The sequence below is a fragment of the Salvelinus sp. IW2-2015 genome, linkage group LG2 (genome assembly GCF_002910315.2).
Source record: "Salvelinus sp. IW2-2015 linkage group LG2, ASM291031v2, whole genome shotgun sequence".
Lineage (NCBI taxonomy): Eukaryota > Metazoa > Chordata > Actinopteri > Salmoniformes > Salmonidae > Salvelinus > Salvelinus sp. IW2-2015.
The window spans coordinates 30,400,484-30,407,366 of NC_036839.1; positions in this window are offsets into that span (position 1 = coordinate 30,400,484).

A 6,883-nucleotide genomic window follows, 5' to 3' on the forward strand; every position below is an offset into this window, starting at 1 on the left:
ATGCCGTGACTGAAAGCAATGGTGTATTTTCTTCTCTTTTCTCTGGTTTTGTTGTGGTTGTTTTTAAAGGGATTCTTCTGGATTTTCTATTCCCTCAGTCAGATGAACACCCGGATAGCATTGGCGCAATGACTGGGAGTCTATGGTGTCTACTAGCATGCCAGCAGTTACCTATAGACTTCCACACATTGTGCTAACGCTAGTTAGCAATTGCACTAACACTAGTTAGCAACGTTCAAACTGCATGCAAAGGCATATCCGGTATCCATTGGTTTACCTGACTCTTCATTGCCGAAATCTCAAAGTATCCCTTTAATATTGGTCTGTATATCAAGTGTTGATTAGTGTGCTGTCGTTGACGACTGGCTTTGTTAAAGCGCTCCTACCCTGGTGCTACAGAGAGTAACTTTAACCTCTGTTACAGACAGTAACCTTCTGTTACAGTGGGAAGGCGAGAGAGGAACCTTAAACTCTGTTACAGACAGTAACCTTCTGTTACAGTGGGAGGGCGAGAGAGTAACCTTAACCTCTGTTACAGGGGGAGAGCGAGAGAGTAACCTTAACCTCTGTTACAGGGGGAGAGCGAGAGAGTAACCTTAACGGCCTGTTACACAGAGAAAGGGAAACCTGACAGATGTACGGAGACAGAGGGGGGGGGGGGGCCTGAACCGTGTTAGATTGAGAGCTAGGGGTAGAGAAATGTCAGTGAAAGGGAGAGGAGGGAGAAAGAGATGAAGTGAAAGTGTTTCTGTTCGGAGTCCCCATAGCTGCCAGATGTCATCACCTTAGCTCTCCTCTGTGGTGGTGTTTCCACATGATTGGGGACCAACGACACACACATGAATACACTCACATGAATACACATGCGCCACATGAATACACATGCCTACATGAATACACTCGCTCACATGAATACACATACACTCACATGAATACCCTCACATGAATGCACACTCACATGAATATGCACACATGAATACACATACACGCACATGAATACACGCACATGAATACACATACACGCACATGAATGCACACACTCACATGAATACACCCACTCACATGAAACATTCACATGAATACATTCACATGAATACACACACACACACACACACACACACACACACATGAATACACATACACTCACATGAATACACACATACACACATGAATACACATACACTCACATGAATACACATACACTCACATGAATACACATGCTCACATGAATACACATACACTCACATGAATACAAGTGCATGTGATTCTAACCCCCTTCACGATGTGTATAACTGAGTTTAAAGATCACATGTCCTTTGAAAAGATAATTGTTTACAACATATGAGTGGCCTCAATATAATGGGTCACATTACATGATATAATATCTACGTGTCTACCATGTTCTAAGTGTAAAACACACAATGAACCTAGCAGCAGACTTGTTTATCAAACATTTTATTTTGTAAAGGATGTTACTAAATTTAAGATTTAATTGAAATATGAGAAACTGCTCTATTATATGAAGGAAGCCTTGATTATCAGTCAGCTGTATGTTTCCATTAGCTACAGTAGAGACTTCCTACTATAGAGTGCGTGCTTTATCCATGTGATGCGCTGGTTATCTAGAAGGCCTTGTCCACTGCTGGGAACGTCCTATGACACACACACACACAGTACATGTCTAATAAAAACATGTTCCAGTCTGCACCTCTCAACCACAACTGATCGGTTATAGCTCAGCGCACACACACAGTTTAGGGAATCTGACCCCCCAACTTCCCTCTCCTACCCCCAACACAGAAAACACACACACAGTTTAGGGAATCTGACCCCCACAACTTCCTTCTTACCCCCAACACAGAAACACACACACACAGTTTAGAAATCTGACCCCCACAACTTCCCTCTCTTACCCCAACACAGAAACACACACAACAGTTTAGGAATCTGACCCCCAACTTCCCTCTCCTACCCCCAACACAGAAACACACACACACAGTTTAGGAACTGACCCGCAACTTCCTCTCCTACCCCCAACACAAAACACACACACAGTTTAGGGAATCTGACCCCCACAACTTCCCTCTCTTACCCCAACACAGAAACACACATCCCTCTCTTACCCCCAACACAGAAACACACACACACAGTTTAGGGAATCTGACCCCACAACTTCCCTCTCTTACCCCCAACACAGAAACCACACAACACAGTAGGGAATCTGACCCCGCAACTTCCCTCTCTACCCCAACACAGAAACAACACACACAGCTTAGGAATCTACCCCGCAACTCCCTCTCTTACCCCAACACAAAACACACCACACAGTTTAGGAATCTGACCCCCGCAACTTCCCTCTCTTACCCCCAACACAGAAACACACACACAGTTTAGGGAATCTGACCCCCGCAACTTCCCTCTCTACCCCCAACACAAGAAACACACACACAGTTTAGGAATCTGACCCCCGCAACTTCCCTCTCTTACCCCAACACAAAACACACACACAGTTTAGGGAATCTGACCCCCGCAACTTCCCTCTCTTACCCCCAACACAGAAACAACACACACAGTTAGAGGAATCTGACCCCCGCAACTTCCCTCTCTTACCCCCAACACAGAAACACACACACAGTTTTAGGGAATCTGACCCCCGCAACTTCCCCTCTCTTACCCCCAACACGAAAACACACACACAGTTTAGGGAATCTGACCCCCGCAACTTCCCTCTCTTACCCCCAACACAGAAACACACACACAGTTTAGGGAATCTGACCCCGCAAACTTCCCTCTCTTACCCCCAACACAAGAAACAACACACACAGCTTAGGGAATCTGACCCCCGCAACTTCCCTCTCTTACCCCCAACACAGAAACAACACACAAGCTTAGGGAATCTGACCCCCGCAACTTCCCTCTCTTACCCCCAACACAGAAACACCACACACAGCTTAGGGAATCTGACTCCCGCAAACTTCCCTCTCTTACCCCCAACACAGAAAAACACACACACAGCTTAGGGAATCTGAACCCCGCAACTTCCCTCTCTTACCCCCAACACAGAAACACACACACAGCTTAGGGAATCTGACCCCCGCAACTTCCCTCTCTTACCCCCAACACAGAAACACACACACAGCTAGGGAATCTGACCCCCGCAACTTCCCTCTCTTACCCCCAACACAGAAACACACACACACAGCTTAGGGAATCTGACCCCCGCAACTTCCCTCTCTTACCCCCAACACAGAAACACACACACACAGCTTAGGGAATCTGACCCCGCAACTTCCCTCTCTACCCCCAACACAGAAACACAACACAAAGCTAGGGAATCTGACCCCCGCAACTTCCCTCTCTTACCCCCAACACAGAAACACACACACAGCTTAGGGAATCTGACCCCTGCAACTTCCCTCTTCTTACCCCAACACAGAAACACACACACAGCTTAGGAATCTGACCCCTGCAACTTCCCTCTCTTACCCCCAACACAGAACACACACACACAGCTTAGGGAATCTGACCCCTCCAACTTCCCTCTCTTACCCCAACACAGAAACACACACACAGCTTAGGGAATCTGACCCCCAGCAACTTCCCTCTCTTACCCCCAACACAAGAAACACACACACAGCTTAGGGAATCTGACCCCCCAACTTCCCTCTCTTACCCCCAACACCAAAACACACACACAACTTAGGGAATCTGCCCCCCACACTTCCCTCTCTTACCCCCAACACAGAAACACACACAAAGCTTAGGGAATCTGACCCCCACAACTTCCCTCTCTTACCCCCAACACAGAAACACACACACAGCTTAGGGAATCTGACCCCCCAACTTCCCTCCTTACCCCCAACACAGAAACACACCACAAAGCTTAGGGAATCTGACCCCCACAAACTTCCCTCTCTTACCCCCAACACAGAACACACACAACACAGCTTAGGAATCTGACCCCCGCAACTTCCCTCTCTTACCCCCAACACAAACACACACAAACTTAGAATCTGCACCCCCACAACTTCCCTCTCTTACCCCCAACACAGAAACACACACACAGCTTAGGGAATCTGACCCCCGCAACTTCCCTCTCTTACCCCCAACATAGAACCACACACACACACACACATCCGGCACTACTCCTGCTATGAATGCACTTTTAGGGAGGTGAGGTGAGGATGGGCATTCCCACTCTGGTTGCCCCAGGCTTCTGCCTCCTTAAAGATGATACCACAACTTGATGACACTTCTGAGTGAGTGGCCCCATATCCTGTTAAGGTTAACCTTAATCACACACAGTCAGTCAACCACAGTAGCCAACACACACACAGACCCTAAAGGAATCTCTGGCGTTGTGACACGCTGTGATGATGATTTGTATTATTAAGGGAATTTCAGACAATGTGAAATTATGGGGATATTGACCATGATGTGGCATCTCTACGCTGTATTATAAACTGGGTGGTTCAAGCCCTGAATGCTGATTGGCTGACAGTCCATATACCACGGGTATGACAAAGCGTTTATTTTTATTGTTCGAATTATGTTTTTTAACCAGTTTATAATTGCAATATGGCACATCGGGGGTTTGTTGTTTATGGCCAATATACCACGGCTAAGGGCTGTATCCAAGCACTCTGCGTTGCGCCTTTCCTAAGAACAGCCCTTAGCCGTGGTATTTTGGCCTTATACCACACCCCTCATGCCTTATTGCTTAAATATACCATGGCCTGCATGCCCACATTGAAAAGTTGAGTTTGCATGGCTGTTCTGCTGCTGATGTCACTGTAACAACAAACAGATTCTAGTTCATTAACCCTTTGAGGAGGGAGATCTTAGAACACTCTCAGTATTATATTATGACATTTCAATGATTGCATTAGCAGGCCTTTGTGCTGTGATCAATTACAACCAGTATGCCTGTACGTACTCCTGAAATGGTTAATTTCTATATTTCTGCACTGTACTATAGCTACACCATCAGCAGAGCCATTCTGTGTTTAGTAGCAGCATGGCCTGATCCTCATGCTCTTCATCACTTGAATATTATTATATTGACATGCCTGTCCTTGAACGAGCCCCAATGACACTTCAGCTGTGCAATATCCCCTGTTAAAACTCTCCGACAGCATACAGTATAGACTATAGACTCCCACGTTGTCAAACTCCCTGACAGCATACAGTATAGACTCCACGTTGTCAAACTCCCCTGACAGCATACAGTATAGACTCCACGTTGTCAAACTCCTGACAGCATACAGTATAGACTCCACGTTGTCAAAACTCCGACAGCATACAGTATAGACTCCCACGTTGTTCAAACTCTCCCTACAGTCCATACAGTATAGACTCCACGTTGTCAAACTCCTGACGCATAACAGTATAGACTCCACGTTGTCAAACTCCGACAGATACAGTATAGACTCCACGTTGTCAAACTCCCTGACAGCATACAGTATAGACTCCACGTTGTCAAACTCTCGACAGCATACAGTATAGACTCCACTTGTCAAACTCCCTGACAGCATACAGTATAGACTCCACGTTGTCAAACTCCTGACAGCATACAGTATAGACTCCACGTTGTCAAACTCCCTGACAGCATACAGTATAGACTCCACGTTGTCAAACTCCGACAGCATACAGTAATAGACTCCACGTTGTTCAAACTCCGACAGCATACAGTATAGACTCACGTTGTCAAACTCCGACAGCATACAGTATAGACTCCACGTTGTCAAACTCCGACAGCAAACAGTATAGACTCCACGTTGTCAAACTCCCTGACAGTATAGACTCCACGTTGTCAAACTCCCTGACAGCAACAGATAGACTCCACGTTGTCAAACTCCCTGGACAGCATACAGTATAGACTCCATGTTGTCAAACTCCCTGACAGCATACAGTATAGACTCCACGTTGTCAAACTCCCTGACAGCATACAGTATAGACTCCACGTTGTCAAACTCCCTGACAGCATACATGATAGACTCCACGTTGTCAAACTCCGACAGCATACAGTATAGACTCCACGTTGTCAAACTCTGGCAGCATACAGTATAGACTCCACGTTGTCAAACTCCCTGACAGCATACAGTATAGACTCCACGTTGTCAAACTCCCTGACAGCATACCAGTATAGACTCCATTGTTGTCAAACTCCGACAGCATACAGTATAGACTCCACATTGTCAAACTCCCTGACAGCATACAGTATAGACTCCAGGTTGTCAAATTCCGACAGCATACAGTATAGACTCCACTGTTGTCAAACTCCGACAGCATACAGTATAAACTCCACGTTGTCAAACTCCCCTGACAGCATACAGTATAGACTCCACGTTGTCAACTCCGACAGCATACAGTAATAGACTCCACGTTGTCAAACTCCCTGACAGCATACAGTATAGACTCCACGTTGTCAAACTCCGACAGCATACAGTATAGACTCCACGTTGTCAAACTCCCTGACAGCATACAGTATAGACTCCACGTTGTCAAACTCCCTGACAGCATACAGTATAGACTCCACGTTGGTCAAACTCCGACAGCATACAGTATAGACTCCACGTTGTCAAACTCCGACAGCATACAGTATAGACTCCACGTTGCAAAACTCCGACAGCATACGTATAGACTCCACGTTGTCAAAACTCCGACAGCATACAGTATAGACTCCACGTTGTCAAACTCCGACAGCATACAGTATAGACTCCACGTTGTCAAACTCCGACAGCATACAGTATAGACTCCACGTTGTCAAACTCCCTGACAGTATAGACTCCACGTGTTCAAACTCCCTGACAGCATACAGTATAGACTCCACGTTGTCAAACTCCGACAGCATACAGTATAGACTCCACGTTGTCAAACTCCG